The sequence below is a fragment of the Aphelocoma coerulescens genome (assembly GCF_041296385.1).
Source record: "Aphelocoma coerulescens isolate FSJ_1873_10779 chromosome Z unlocalized genomic scaffold, UR_Acoe_1.0 ChrZ, whole genome shotgun sequence".
NCBI classification, from domain to species: Eukaryota; Metazoa; Chordata; class Aves; order Passeriformes; family Corvidae; genus Aphelocoma; species Aphelocoma coerulescens.
In genome coordinates, this window is record NW_027184085.1 from 32,695,609 (window position 1) to 32,713,108 (window position 17,500).

The 17,500-nt window shown below is 34.8% G+C and overlaps 1 protein-coding gene across 2 annotated transcripts in view; it reads right to left on the reverse strand.

Moving 5' to 3' along the window:
• BNC2 (basonuclin zinc finger protein 2) overlaps positions 1 to 17,500 on the reverse strand; it is a 323,583-nt gene that overhangs the window by 211,902 nt on the left and 94,181 nt on the right. The gene's annotated exons all lie outside the window — the stretch shown is intronic.

Consider the following 17,500-nt stretch of genomic DNA (forward strand, 5'->3'; position numbering starts at 1 on the left):
AGATATAAGAAATTAGCTGAGTTTGCCTGGATACAAATTAACTTCCAGCATCTCTCCCATCCCTCTATTAACCTGTAGCAATCTAATTAAAATGGAAATTTCCTACTGGAAAAATACTTTAAAAATATTTACAGAGTTGCTAGCTAAATGAATTTGCAAATTTTTTTTAATGTATATTTCATGTAAATAAAAAATCACTTCTACAGCATGCTTCCCTGTATGACAAAGATCATATACTACAAAAGAACATTTGTGTGTCTGTTTGGAAATGACATCCATTGTATTCAGATTATTTTTATTATACAGGAAATTTCTTTCATCTAGGATGGTACTGCTCACTTTGCAATATAATGTTAAATTCTAATAATGCCTTAACTATTTGAAAACCAATGGAAATCCCATAAAGAGCTCAAGTCTTTCCTGAGTATGTGTTGACTGATGGATAAATGCAATTCCTACTGCTAACCCAAAAATAAAACAAATTACAACAATGTATCAAAAATGGGGTTTGAGCTGGTATCAAGGACAATAAATTAGGAAAAAAAGAAGACTAAGGAAACAAGACATTCAAAATACTTAAATTGTCCACCAAAAAAAAGGATATATATACCTGAACATCTATTACCGAAAATGCACAAATGACTACAAAATATTTCAAGGAGACAATTCTATGAGACCATACTTTCACCTGACTTCTTAAATGTAACAGAAAAAGCAATGTGTGTGTCATATACTGTGAAAGAACTTTAAAATGAGATCTGACATTGCACAATCAGTTTAAGCAAAAAAATTGTTAGAGTTATGTTAACAGTATAGATGAACTTGCCTCAGGAAGTGTCTTTGTCTCAGATTAAAAAAAAAGTAGCTTCGGAATTTGCAAGTTATCTCTCCAAATCTGAGCCTGGCCTTGTAAAGTTATATTACTTCAGTAAGATAACACACAAGTGCAGACTTTTAGTTACAAGGCAAAAGAAATGCAACTTTTGCTGTAAAATACATTCATAAACACGCATTACCCAAAACAGAAATGAGATTTTTCACTGTATGTTTTTGCACCCATGACAAAGGTGTGCAGGTTTTTAAGGCTATGGTTGTAAATATTTCAATAAAGCGACAAAAATGGTGTTTAAAGCCTCACTTTTTCCTATTCGCTTTTAAAACAACCTTCAGACATTTCAGTGTTTTCAAACTACACAGAAGGAATACATACGGCTTTGGACACTAGCATTTCTCAAAGGCTTTAAATGTTCCTCTTTGTCAGGTGCTGAAATAAGCCCTTAATACACAATTAAAGCTCTAAAAGGCAACAATGACAAAAAATTAAAATATCAGTCATTCTCGGTGTTGCATCTGCACACAAAAGAACCACAATGAACTGAATTAGACCTCCGATCATACCTGTATTAGCAGAATGCTAAACTTCAGAGCACTTCACTGACAACAAACAACTCCACATTTGAGGCACTTGTTGGTGAGGAGAGAAGTGGTTAAGGTTTCCTTTTAGAACAAACCCCAAAGTTTACTCCTAAAATTTTTTCAAGAAACAAGTACTGTAGCAGAAGCATCCTCAAGAAACAAAGGGCATAGTGATCTAGCTAATAGTGTTGTGGTGACCTTTGAGACACTGACTAGTCTGTCAAGCACCATCTGCGATATGTACAGCATAGTTAAGAGGAGGATTATTAGCTAGCCTGGAAACTGAAGAGCCATTTCAGTCTTAAAAGGAATATGAACTAAATCCACTGAACTTGTACAGCTTGAACATTTGACTGCTGCAGGTTAAGAAAGCCTTCTACTTCACAGGATAGGATCCAAGGATTATGTTGAATGTATGGTAGTTCTCGTCTTAAATTCATCCCGAGTTTGGGAAAACTAAAATCAAAGAAGCACTGTACCCCAAATCACCTTTAATATCAACAGTATCACCTCTGCTGTTGACAGATATCACAGATACAGTAAAGTTCCTAGGAAACTCAGGACTACTCTTAAATGGCATAGAAAGACATGCATTAAAAAAGCCTTAGCTTTTCTTAGAAATATTAATTCTTTTTGGTGTAGGATATGCAGCACTAGCATCCTGATTCATCTCGCTCCAATATTAATCATGTAACCTCCTTCACAGTGCTGGATGAGAAGTAGAAATGACAGCAAATAATGGGTCAGAGGAGCTACTTGCTGCTAAACTGGAAAGCTCCTTTCCTGACTGCCTACAGTAAAACAGCCCATTAAGAGTTGCTTTTTGATTAAAAACAAGTAAGTAATTTAAACTATGGCAAAGTGACATGTTTTAACTTGACATTTTGTTAAGGATGAGTACCCTGTGAAGCTCATGAAAGAGTGAAGAGATTCAGTCGAACACTAAGATTTACTTTATATACTCAATGCCACTGTCACTCCTGTGCAAAACACGTCAACCCAGAAATATCTGACTCAACAGCCCTAAGGTTATTTAGAATAGAAAGTGAGATTTTTACATGTTTCACTTTGATGCCATGAAAGCAGCTGCATTAAGTTCTCTCAGTGGTTTTTAAAACCCAAATAAAATGCTTGCTCTGTGTTTTAAAAGTTACTGTGAAAATGTGTGCCACCCACCCAGTCAGTAATAGCTTACATTCACCATTTTCTGAAAAGATAAACACAGCAGAGAAGGAAATGATAATATAAAAACAGCCTGGCACGTGAAATGAGAAAAAGCATTGTAGAGTATCTGGCAAGACAAAGCACACAAATGTTTTTTCATGAAAATTAATAGCATCTGAAATTATACTCCTATCCCAGTACTCTTACCCAACCTCATGCCCAAATTAAAAGTATTTTATCTAACTCCCAGTTGAGAAGGTTGCTAAAAGTGGTAAGTCACAGCTGTGTTGACACTGAACTTCTTGAACACAGAATATAGTCACACTTTGCAGATGCTTTGTTACAAGCAGCACCACTCACTTGATTTGAAATACCTATCCTAGCTGTAAAATAAACTGATAGTCTCCAGCCTTTTCACCTGTTAAAGTCTTCTTTACTGTTCTGGAAACACAGCAACCCTTTATTACGTTTATGCCAAACTTATCTGCATTTTGATTGGAATTTCACAGTGACCAGTGGTTCAACTCAGTGGTACCTCAGACATGGCAAAGAGTAGACCCCATTTACTTATAATTTTATCTTGATACTCTCTCTTTTTTCCAATTGAAATCTATAACACAAACACATTCAGTTTAAAATACACACTAACTAACTATGCATTCCTTTCAAAAATGTTGGTATAATGGTTATACCTGACTTGCCTGGAGATTTTCCATTATGAACAGAACTTATCTTTCCTTCAACACAACAGACAAAAAAGGCACTGGAGGTCAAATTCTGCACACAGCTAAATGATGCTTCTTCGTAACAGATCTCAGTATTTGCTTTGATATACCTTGTTTTAAAAAACTGTACTCTCTTAACACGTTTCTTCAGTCAACAAAACTACAACTACCTACAGAGGTGAGTGTACTGTAATTGACTGTATGAAAATTACAGCAGTGCTGTAACATCTGCACAGTAACTTCACTTCTGAAGACTGCAAGCATTTCATCCAGTTCCTGCTATGTCATTCTAAAATTTTTCTGGAGTTAAAAGCGTTGGCTTCAACAACTCGCAAAAACCAATGACCAAATTTAGTACTTTAATAATGACTTTGAGAATTACAACAACCACTGTGGTTTTACCTTTACAAAGACAGTGACTTTCTAGACCACAGCTATCTAGCAAATAATGCTGACTTCTGCCTCACGTTTTGAGTGGTTTCATGGTAGTCAATGACTATCATAAATAAAATTTAGTTTGAACCTCTTGCAACACTGTTTCTTACAGAGGGGACCTGCAGCCATATTTCAGTCCTATTAGAATTCTGGGGCCATGTTTCTCCTACCTATAATTCTCCTACCTGCAATAAGATGACTCAAAAGCCTACACTGCAACTCAGCTAGCATTTTCAAATCCTTACTTTGTTTTTTAGTATTTTAAACTATAGGGGGTTGTATGGTCTTGGAGACTGAATACCTAAATTTCTACAAGCCAATTTCCCTATCTACAATATACTACCAGAAGAAGAAATATCCTGAATTCCAATCTGAAGAATATAACTAATAAGAGAAATATTTAAAAAATATAATGAAGTAACATATTTTATTTGATACTATGGAACCAGTGATGGCTTTGTCGCTCTTTTCAATGAGTCTCAGAGAGCATAAATGGTTAACAATTGATATTATTCATAATTCAAAATGAAATTCCTTATGAATCAATTACATACTTAAAAATAGAGAGGCTATGTACATTAGTTACCAGAAGTTATTACACATAATATCAGAAAAATGTATTTTTTTGATAAACTAAGGTACAGGTCACTTTGAAGATGAAATTATTTAGGTCTCGAATCCTTTTAAGGACTGCAGAGTTAGCTTCTAGAGAAATACTTTCCAAATGGACTAATATAATTTTTTTAGGTATGTCCAGTCTCAGTGTTACAGTGGTTACATGGATGCATTATTTATGTACTTTATTCATTAAAAAATTATTTACAATGATACCGTATGATTGTAATGTGGATTTTTTGCACAGAGGCTAGGGTGCATTATAACTAATTCAAAGGAGAAAGTAAAAGGGTTACAGAATTCACAAAAAGCATGTAGACGAGATTCAGACTGGCACACAATGTGTGATAAAAATCAAATATGGAACATAATGGGACATATGGAAACATATCTTTTGTGCAGGGAAGGATGAATCACAAGTTCACAGCTGGAATTTATGTGGATACTTATTTAGTGGAGCATCTGTAGCCACTGTTTAGCTACATTCCCACATCAACAACAAAACGGTGCCACAGAAGAGAACACATGCATCAAGCTCCAGCTGGTATCTGCGCCCACCACTCCTTTCTTTTCCCTGAAGCCACATTTAGTCAGTTTTCTTTTTACAGTTTGTAGGTGTATAAACAGGCATATGCAAGTCAGTGGATAGAAGCAAAATGCCACACCTGACCACTGCAGAATTTTGGAAGGGATATGGATGTGGCATAGAAAGGACAGGAACAGAAAAAAAAACCCCAGTCATTTAAAATCAAGTCTCCTGTCTACTGTGCTACTTTATGCATTTACAAATTTAGGTATTTCACAAACTCTACATATTAGAAGAGTTTTATTTCAGTTTGGAATCATTAAAAAATGTAAATTTAAAAATCATACAAAACATGATTTATACAGGTCTGTTTGTAGAGGACCAAATATCAACTTCCTCTTTATAAAACTGCTTATGGATGGAATTGCTTTAACATTTTCACACCTGATTTTTAACTCCTCAACATTAAAACAAAGCAAAATAAGCATGTGGAGAAGGACATCACTTCATGTCTAAGCACTTTCATGCAAAAGATACATAAATATCAACTAAAGATGTTTAAATTGGGGTTAGTTTTGTTTGGGGGATTTGTGATGTTTTCCTTCTTAATACCATTGCTGTCTATGCTATGAGTTAAATAATTTTCTTCCACTGTCTTCTGAAAGATGTCATAAATGAAGAAATAGATTAAGAAACCATACATTTTTATGCAAGATTAAAATTGCACTTTAAAGTTTAAAAATGCCTGAATTATAAGAGTTATTGTGCACTGAGTTATCAGATTATTTTTTTAAACTAGCATATACCGCACAGTAGCATATACCACACAGTTTCTCGTAAGAGAATAATTAAAATTTTGAAGAACCTAGACTTTAAAGGTCATGCTTTTACAAATACTACATTATTTGAAACTAGAGTGCAATGCTCTAATCCATTCCCCAAATTTTATTTCTACAATTTTTTCTTCATTTAATACTTAATGTGCTCCATCACAGAAGAAGCAAAACATGAATTACATGTTCCTGAGGAAAGACTGTTGGAAAAGCCCTCACACCAGTTTTGTGATTATAGACTATACTTGTATTGATTTCAATGAGCAAAGGACTAGGCACTTAAAATTATAATTTTCTAGTGTTGCAAAGTATTGGTTTTCTGCAGAAAACTTTTGTACTAGCAGAAAATTTTGAGATACTTCAGATTTCACCTGTAATAGTGCACTGACAGGCTGACTGCCTCAGTGAAGGTCTGACCACAAGAAAATAGATAGAAATTATTTTAAATACATTTTCAGGTAAGTCTGATTACTAACCATGTTTATTATTTTCTGAACAATTTCCATGTGCTTGTTCATGTTCTAAACCCCAGCTTTTACATCACTCCTTAGAAAATCAGACTGGGAAGCAATTAATGAAACCACCCTCATTAACAAAAAACACAAACCAGTAGGTACCAGCTTCATTTTTTTCTCAATCTTTACTGAAAAGAAAACAAAAATGCCCCTTTACAATAACTGGTATGCAAAACTGGAGAAGTAGCACTTTCCTTCGAATGAAAATTCACTGATGAGAGAAACTATACATTTGCCAAGTTCTTGTAAATGAATTATCTGTGGATTGCTAAATACTAATTTAATATTGCATCTTATACAAACTTTTTTTTAATATTTAGGGGGAGACAATGTCTTCAGAATGCTGTATTGTTTCAAAAGGTTAAAAAAAACCCACATTTTCAACTAAATTTAAATGTTTCAGTTGTCTTTCTTATTTATCCCTGCAGAGAAAAATCAACATCTCAGTAGATTCCAGGGTAATATTTTAGGAGGTCTTTCAAAATAGTATAATAACATTCTATTTAGATTATCTTGTCTTTTGTGATAAAATTATTTTGTTTTCTAGGAGGTGGAAATCAAAATAGGAATAAAATGGATATTATACACTGGAAACCAATACAGCCACTCAAACACATTTTATAATTTAAAACAGTGTTTACTATTTAGCTATCGCTATTACAGTAGAAATCCAACTTTCTTTTAAGAATAGAACAAATATAAAAAAAATGTAGTAAGTAAAATCTATGATAATGAGATCCCATGTCAGACAGACAGATGTCATCCCTTATTTCTATACATGAACAAAAACATATAGGGTGAGTTGAGGGATTTTTTTCCTAGCAGAAAGGAAGTGATTGAGAGACACCAGGTTAAAATTAATTTTCCTTTAATCTAATCATTCACTCTCATTCCCTTTCTCTCTCTTTCCCTCTCCACCCTGAACTGAACTTCAACATTACATTAACAATGGACTAGTGGATAGGAGGATCTATTAAAATGAATAACTCACTGCGTAAGGTACTTCCTTTGCAGTATGCTCCATCTGCATGAAGCCAATGTTTTGGTGTGCTGTCTGCTGCTGTAACTAGTTCTCTCCCAGATATCAATGAAGCTGTGCATACAATCTATTTTTTTTATGCAAATTATGGCTTTGGAGAGGTCATGCCTCAACATCACTGAATTAATAAGCAGCCAATCTGTAATATAAATAACATATTTAAAATCATCAATCAACTTTGAGATTATTATATTGTTTGCAGAACATACTCAAAACTGTTAGTGGGCAGTTCTTGCTGGGCATTTCTTTATGTCATTCTGCATGAAGATGCAGCAAAGCATATCAATAAATCTCTTTCAGGAGAAGTTTGTAAAAAGAGCACTTTTCCTGCTATCTTTAAGAACAAGAGTGATTAGAGTGAGCTGTTTCACAAAACTGTTTGTACATCAATGTTTGAGTTACACTTGAGAAACACAAAAATTCAGAAAACAGATTTCTGTTTAAGGATTTGAAGGGTAAAAAAAAAAAAATCCCACCCTCCTCCAAACCCTGAAAAAAATCTATAAATAAGCAACATTATTTAATCATGAACAAGATACAGAATCCTACAATTTTCAGAACAAATTATAAAGTTCTTACACAGTTGTTATGTTTTTCCTGTTTTAGCAACTAAGCCAGAAGCTGGTTTTGCTTTTCATACCTGCTTTCCACAATGCTTTCTTCTGTGCATTCTAATTTAAAAGAAAAACTAATATTAGATAAAGCAACACATAATTTGACAGCCTACCAGTTAAATTCTGACAGGGTCAATAAAATGAGAGCTTCAGGAGTCCCAGATGAGGAACACTTTCATGAATGCCTCCATTGTGTAAACTCTCCGTATATCCTGCCTGCAAATGACAGTCATATGCCACCAGCTGCAGGAGGCATTCCAGCAATGTCAACTGCTGTGGGGCATTAAGGCAGGGTAGATGAGTTGGTACTTCTTAATATTTTTCCCTGGCTAGTGTGAGAGCTGTCACACTTTACTCATTTAAGTGCTATTTTTTAAAGACTACACTGTTTATTTAGAAATGTAAGAAAATATATAATTAAAGCCTTGCTAATGGAGCTCCTCATTTTAATAGTAGTTTTATTATATAAAGCCAGCTGGAAGCAATTATTTTTTTCCTTGCATACTCTTCATTAGTTTTTACCTCCCTCCTCCCCAAGACATCTATTTCAGTTGTTCTTATCAAATTTATGTATTTTAAAAAGTAAACTGTTCAAGGAACAAACAGCTACTAAAAGTTATGATATGAAGCGTGAAAACATGTCCACTACTCAGCAAAACTGCTGCTACCACTTCAGAGGAGACTGTTTTCCTATGAATTCCACTTTACAGATTGCCATAAAATTTTTTAGAGAATTCCTGTAAGAAAGAAAAGGCACATTTTTAATTAAGAACTAAGTCTGGACACAGTGATACAGGTTTTGGGTTTAATTTGAACAAAGTAATTTGCTTTTGAACAACTCGCTGAAGTCCAGTCTGATTTTTTTTTTTGTCTACTAAGTCTTTGTGGAAAAAAATAGTATTCAAGTATTCCATGAGTTTAATTTTCCCATTTTTCTTGATATTTCCTTTGTCAAATACATGGAGATTTGATATACGAGAATAAAAATACAATGAGGATTTCTTTTTAAATATTAGCCATGCCTTGGTTAAGAAATTGTACAAAGTAGAGATCAAACTGAGATGCTTTTCACCACCTTCCATGTGATAATCCAGGACATCACACATTTTTATCAGGTTTTTTGCATACAGACACACTAAAATAAAACAACACTGAACTCTCCATGTCAGCACTTGTATTAAGTCATCCTTGGAAGTGATGCTTCTCCTCTCTGCCCCTTATGTCTTCCAATAGACCCTTATAATCAAGATTGCTTTAATTATTCAATTACTACCAAGATGAGTTTTTCTTTTAATACATATTCAGATATATATACAGAGAAAGACAAACTGTAGGGAAAGAAAAATGAGGAAAGACATAAATAAATAAAGGGTATCAATAATGATCTATCATAAAATGACATTTTGCCGTTGTACTTCCACAGGAGCCGTAACATCTCACAAGACATCCCTCTGAAAGCAGCAGTAAAACTGCAGTACAGTACACAAGGTTTTGTATTCTGTGCAGGCAAAAGGCAATGAATATGCTAAAAGAAAATCAATCTGCATAAACAGATCTGACAAAAACATCTCTGGTTTGCTTTTATACACATATATTTCTAATGAGAAAACAGAGAAGATAGAACATTTTGGGAAGCCAAATTTTTATGTAAACAAGAATAATTCCTTTCAAAATGCTGCAACAAAAGTTGGCAATACCAGTTAGCAAGGAGTCCTGTAAACATTTCTCCTCCAATTTATTTCATGTTGAATTATCCTGCCCAAATTTCATTCTGAGATTTCTGGTTGAAAAAATTCAAAAGTTCAGAGGCAAAATGAAAGCAACCATAATTTTGCACTGGGAACTTCCAGGTAACCCACAAAAAACTGATCCTTCAGTAACCGAGACATAAAGCCATACAGAGGTCCATAATGTCTAAAAGCTCACACCTGACCAGACTTTAACAGAGAACCCTGTTTAATTTCTGGATTGTAATAAACCAGGAAATCAGGTTTCGATTTCCTTAAGAAAGTGCAACAGTTAATTTTATTTTTTTTAAATGATGTTCCTCTCCTTGGTGTCTAAGTAATAGAAAATATTAAAATACATAAGAACAACTTTCTCTACCACCACAGAATCTTGTCTTGCAGAATACCAGCACATTCAACTTCATAAAAGTTACACATGTACAGAAGACTTACAGAATTGAGCTCCTGCTTACAGCTCACTATGAAGGCAAGTACCTTGCTGTCTGTGATTCTCTACCTAAACTGTATGTTGTCCTTGATGCATGACAGAGCCTCCAGTGACATGAATGGAAAACACATGCTTGGATCACTGTGAGGATGTGATCTTTTATATTCTGTTTTCCTCTTACTAGTACACCAAATGTTGAATTGTTCAGATGAAAAGAACTAAACTGCTCAAAGCTAGAAGCATTGCATTTTAAAGTTACCAACCTTTAAGAAATACACATTTAAAGAATTCACAGAGAAAATGCATGTTTAGAGATTCAGGTAAACTATCTCTTTTCCTGGAATTCTGGTGAAATAAAGTTTAAAAAGCAACACCACAAATAAACAAATTGTGTTAATTAGATGTGTCCTGTTGTTCCCTGAGTTGTTAAAAAATACCGAGAAAAAGAACAATTAAAGCTCTGTTTTCAATATTAATTGCAGTAGATATCACAAAAAATAGGCAGGCATTTACCCTGTCACTCAGTCTCCTCTATAAGGGACATCTTCCAAAACCCACAGGTAGGCAGACTGCAGCACCGATCTCTACTGGTGTATTTGTGCTGTGGTCCATTTTTGGGTAAACACCACCTCAAATATCACAGTAAATTTAACTGCCAGTAACAGTACATTTTAACTTCAATGACAAGAGAATAAATTTTCTCACTTTCCATAAAGCTTCTTAAAGTATCACTTCTTATTCACTTTGTAAGAGAAGATTGCTGAATTCTGTGTGGTGCATGGGAGGGAATGGCAGGATGGTAATCATGACATCCTCTTTTCTGAACTCCCATGTTCTCTAAGTGGCAGATGACACTCTCCTTTCCTTTGCACAAGTGCACAGATACGCATCATCAGTAGAGGATGGGGATGCAATGGCTTCCCAAGAGAGTCAGAATAGCATCAATGGTACACTGTTGGCAAGTTCACACTGATCAATGCAATTCTGAGATGCTCACCCCCCTGCCCTCCAAATCAGAGGACCTTTCTATGACGAAATATTGTGTGACAGAGCCATCCAAGTGCCACTGTTTTCTCTATCAGTGAACAAAAATAATTTGGAAAACAGTTGTCAAGTATTTCAATTAAGGAAAGGAGGCATTAGGGTGTTACGATAATGAGTGGGGTGAACAGTAAAGCAACAGATGCCTGTCCACTGGCTGATGTACAGTCTCTTTATTCTGGACATTTGTTAGACAGACTGATGTTAAACTACAGAATGCATTTTGCCTCATTGAAAAACTGTACATAAACACATAGACATTCATTATATCAAAATGCTTTTTAAGTTTACTCCTTTCTACAGGTCAGCTGGGCAAAATATAAGCCCCTTGATTAAAGTTTATCTAGATGCTGAAATTTTGTCTTTATACTCTCAGAATTACAGCAAAAAGCTGCATTACTGATTGTCTTTCTGAACTGATTGAGACAGTAAGAGTGGAATTCTCCTTTTCTCCCTCTTCTCTGTTTCAGCCTTCTCTTTCTTGAGCCAGTATGATTCATCACCTCCTGGGTATACCAGGAGCCCCAAGTTTGGAAATTCTTCTAAACTGTGAAGAAACATTAGTCTACAAGGCAAATCTTTTTACAATAGCAGAAGCACTATTGTTTGAAAAAAATAACTGAGCAAAGAAAGCTATACACAGCATACATTTTGAGCATTTCTAGTAAAAAGTAAATGCTCTTTAAAGCTTTTGTTTCTGATTCTACTTTATGATGGCAGTTCTGTATCAGTGAACAGGGTGTTCCTTTGCAATCAGCACAGTGTCACAATGACCTGGCAAATGTGAATGCTTTCACTATCACTACAGTCCTTACAATCTTGCCTCAGCTGTGACCCATTCACTTTTGCCCCAACTTCACTAAGATGTCTTACTCAGCATCTAATTAGTTAGGGAAGATTTGCCTTGGCTCTTAACCCTGACATAAGAGCAGGAGAATCTGCTGCTGTTTTATACCAAACCTGTTCCGTCACTACATTAATCAAATCCCTATAAAACTATACTTGAATAAGTTACTACTAAAATACAAATTCAAAAAATATAAACCAGTGTATTTTTAAATGTTAAATACTAGTACTTATTGCACAATATATATTTAAGTATGTGATTTAATGTGTTTCAATGATTCATGAAGGTTTTACAGTTTTGTGCATACATATCTCAAAGCTCTGACAGTGTTAGCACATCATCAACAAAGATATAGAATGGCACAAATATGTTCAAACACCGTATGTATATATGTGCAAGATTAATATGTATAGAAAGGAATGGGAAACAATTTGCTATGTTTTAGTTCTCCTTTAAATACCGAACACAGGGACAGAAGCTATTGAGGTGCATTTTTTACTTTTAATCATGTATCATGTGCATAGCCATGCATCTATCATTGCATGTATTTGTATGTCTAGTTGTATATGCCACACAAAACATCCTACATTTCTGTCATGTACAATATTTCCCAATGCCCCTATTCTGAGGCAGATCGGAAGCAGAAAAAATTCTCGAGGCAAATATTTTTGATTTGATAAAAGGAAAAGTACACATTTAAACCATGCTTTATCAAAATACCTAACAAAATTAAAGCAAGTGTCTGAAATAAGACAATATATCCAATAAACCTTCTAAATTCATTCTAGCACACAAACTTAATCATGAACAGCATAAAAAAAAAACCCACCTGGGCTCACATCATCTTTAAAATGGTGTGATAAAAATATATATAATTATAAGATTATTATGTTTGCTGATGCTTACTTAGAAAGGTGATTGTTAACTACCTTAAGCTGTGAAATGCATTTTACCAATGCCAATCTTCCTCTCAAAATGTTCATAGTAAATCAATGTATGATGTTACAGCCTGTTGTCAAATTAAGTTTGAACTTCTTTCACATGTACATAGTTACATGCTACAGTGAAACAGTTAATTACTTAATAAATGTTAAAATTGCATACAACCTCTATGACCAACAACCCAGAAACATTTAAAAAGCTTTCACCTTCAATCCATTAGACATTACACTACTCTCCTATTTTTAAACAGAGGTTCAATAAACAGTTTATGTGCCTGTGTCTACATCAATTCTAGGAACTATCAGATGCAAGAATACAAGCACAGCTCAAAAAAGGCAGCACACGTTATATGTCATTTAATATTTCTAGCAATATAAGCACATACTCCACATATTATAAGTATTATTTAGTTTCCCTTGGAATAAGCATGCATTTATGCAAGGAAAAAAAGTTGAATTTACTGTACCATATCTCTTGTGAACAGATGCGTCTATATTAATATACATCATTGATTTAATTTTTCGTTTTCTTGGCTTCTCGCTCACCTATCTAGAAGTGATTTCTCTGGTGATAACTAACACATCATGCTAATGAGAGAATCTAATGTACAATAGAGAAATGTCACTACTAATAATATTTGCATGAAGTTAAATAAAGCAACTGTAAGAGAATGTCAGACAGTTGTTCTTTAATAAGATACAGTTACACAATGAAATTATGTTGTTAATTTTGTTACATCATTGAGTGAATCCTAAATTACTATATAATGATGCACAGATCCATTTATAATTCTGTATACTGCTTTTTCACTCTCATGTTGAAAACAGATTCTGGAAAGGCTATTACCTTTTTATCTGAAATGGATTAAACATACTTCTTTCTCAACAAAAAGGTGGATGGCTCTGGCATTTTGTGTCACTGTGGGTTACAGCCATTTCTCTTACGGTCTCATTTCTGAAATGACTTTAAAGTATTTTAGAACATTACAGCCCTTAAGGTAACTGGATGAAGTAAAATGACATTTCTTATTCTGACAAATGCACAAAATATTTATGAAAGCAGACAATCACAAAGCCTGCTTTTTTTAATCAATCAAATCCAGACCTTCTTTTCTGTTGTTAACAACTCCTTGCCAGAACTAGAATGGGCAGTGCGTGCCCTGGACCTAACCAGATGAGCATGGAAAAGAAGCCAAGGGTTTCTGCTCATTCTCGACCTGTCACTGATCAAAGTGACCCAAAGAAACACTCCTTTTTAAAAGTTAAGATTTACGCCCTTTGAGGTTATCAGACATTCTTCTGTATACAGAAGGGATGACCCCTTTCAAGCAAATCACACACTTTTACATGGACAAAAGGTACATAGGCAAAACAATGCAGTCAAGTGACCATCTCATAAACTTCTCACAGGTAATTTAGAATAGCATTCCTCTTCCCCTCTCACCGCACCAAAATCTGTATTTGCTCTGGAATGTGGAGATACCATTTTTTGTGCTCCCATTTTCGAAAGAAAATAGTCCAAAAATAAGTACCACCATACTTGCTATTAATAACCCAAACCTGTACAATCAATCCTAATTTTTCTAAGACACATATCACAAAGAAGTTGATTTTCTTTTTATTCTGAGGAAAGTTATTCACTCCTATATTATTCAAATAGCAGTGCAGTGTGAGTTGAGAGGTAAGAGGAGGGAGGGATTGAAAGGTTTTGTTTTGTTCTAAATAAGTCTTGCTATGCTTTAGTTTTTCCACTAAAAACCTGATTGAGATTAAGTTATAGTTCCAAGGGAAAGTGATGGGGCTCAGAGTTTGTTTGCTTCTAAAAAATATGTGGAAAAGCAGCATTACACTTAGAAATTTAAAAGAGAAATGTCTCCAGCATTACTGTGTATAGCTGGAAAAGTTTCACTAAACAGTTCTTTCAAACCATGCCAAACTTTGCTTGCAACTTATGTACATTTCATAACTTTATGTTATTTGTACTCATGAAAACAATTTTTCTTAAAGCATAGGAAAAGTTGTAAAAATACTTACATTTCCAGAAGATGGACTGAAAATAATTAACTATCAAATGAATGAAAATAGATAACAGAAAACAATATTCAAAATTTTAGTGATTTACCAAGAAACACTGGCACTTAGACACAAATTTGCAATTGCACTTGCATATTATATGTACAAGCTAGCAAGTTATAACAGCCCCAACAAATCAGAAATATAAGACAAAATGTTATCCTTAAAGAGGAGAGAAATGCATTTAGCAAAATAACTTACCCTCCTCTTAAAAGCATGATGAAAGCATATTTGCACTGGATATGCTTAGCACATGATAAACAAACAAACAAAATATGACAAGGAGATTAACAAGTACGCAAACGTGTCAGCAACAGACTTTTAAGAAATAAATCTGTTCGATGTTACCACCTTTTCAGTGCTACTGTGTGTGTCTGCCAATTCACACTGATGCAGCATCCACCACACATTTAGTCATTTAGTACATTACTTCTCGCTTTGATACAGCATGGGCATTCATGTTCAATAATTTACAAAATCCAGCTAATATTCAAGAATTAATACATTAAAAATATTATTTAAAAAGAAAAATAATAAACAAATAGCCTAGATTGAGTGCATAAATGTTTGATTTGGTTTAATAAGGTAGTTGTCTCAAATTATTTGACCCCCTTACACATTGTGATGCCCTTCTATTTAGTTTTGTTTCCTTTCTTTGTCAGTGTTGAACATTTTCTAGTATTTTAGAGACCACACAGTCTAAATCTGTTGAAAAAAATCTAATACTAAACAGACAATCTAGTACTATCTATGTGGTTCAATCTTCATTTATCAATTGATTGTTATCTGGATCTAGTTATGTTAACTCTTTTGTGGCTGAAATGTAAAGAACCTTTCCTCCACCCCTAAAATTTAATCTGACTTCTTGCTAAAAGAATACAGCAAGTAATTAGAATAACTTCTTTCCATGTCATTGCCTAATATCAGTGTAACCAAATATGTTATGTATCACAGACAGGCATAGAGCTGATAATGTTTGTAAGCAGTGCGGTAGCAATTCACCCTTCCTAGTGCCAAGCAGTGTTTTTGAAATGTGCATCTCTACCAGGAAATGAACTTTTTTACTTTCAAGAATGGGAAATTGAACAGAGTTGCTTATTTGCCTTACGTTGATTACATTCTATACCAACATACTGTATCAGCAGTAATCAGGGTCCCTCTACAGGATACATCAAAATATTCCTTATTCAAACGCCTTCATCCTGTCCTGAGCTATACTGCTTAAATGATCACCCATAGACAACCGCTATTGGTTAATAACTATCTGCTTTGGGGTTTTTCCTGGCTTTAAAGTTTTTTTAAATTAAACTATTGTTTTATGGTCAGTATTCAGGCATGCTTTGTTCCTTTAAACTACAAAAAACAATTTACTTTCCCTCTCTTTTCTTACAGTACGACACCTCTCAGGTAAATGAATTAATTCATCTTATGTCCAACATTAAATAAAAGTCAAATATTACTACACAAATTTACTAACTCCTCTTCTGGCTAACACAATATTTCAATTATTATCCATCAGTGTCAGACCATAATTGGAAACTAGTTTTCAGAAGGGTAAAACATCTCCTGGTAGGGAATCACCCTGTTAAAAACCTCGAGGTTGAACTTCCCTCCCCTGCTTGAGCCCCATCCAAGCTGAAAGTTTCTCCCTCTCTTTTTTCTTTTTTTTTTTCCTCTCCCTTTCTTTTTTTTCCTTATTTTTTTTCCCTTTTCCCTTTCCCTTCACCCAGAAGAGCCAAGCAATTGTGCAAAATTTACTGTAACACACAAGGCGCGTATCACCAAGTGCATGGTACAGAGACACTGGTTCCTGTGATTAATTATCAGTTATAACTGGCCTTGCAGTAACATTTTGCTTTCCCGTCAGAACCGGCATACCAAGCTGCCTTAAACGCGGCCCCCGGTGAAGGAGCAGCTCTGGGGAGGACGCCAAGGCTCAGCTCCGCAGAGAGAGGGGGAGCGAGAGAGGGAGCAAGCGGGGAGAGGGAGCGGGAGAGGAGAGACCCGAGGACTGAAACTGTCTCCTCTAACGACCCTCAGCTCCGTGCTGGCAGCAGCTCCAGCAGGACGGCTCGTCGCTCCTTCCCTCTGAATAAAACTGTGTTCTGCCACATGAAGTCAATTATGCCGTTCTGAGGGGCCCCCTAAATTTAGTATCAGTTTGATTTGGGGGGCTTATGTACTCAGGAAAAAAAAGGAGTTTTGCTGGGATAGCAGATACTTTTATTTATGGGACGGGGGGATAGCAAAGGGGAAAAAGGCTGGAACAAAACAAAAGCAAAGAAAGAAAGAAAGAAAAACAATCTTACCAGGAGCAAAGCTCCATTTGGAAACTTTAAAACAAATACTCTGCTTTTACTTAAAGCTTTAATATTTTTTTCTTCTTTTAAAAAGGAGCCCTTAGGGAAGAAATGAAGTAACCATGCACATTCCAATGACATAGTTATGACAGTTCAGAGGCTAACTATGTAGTGATGAATGAAACAAAAATGAAACGTGGAAAGAAAGAGAAAAAGGAGGGGGGGGAAGCACAAAAATTCC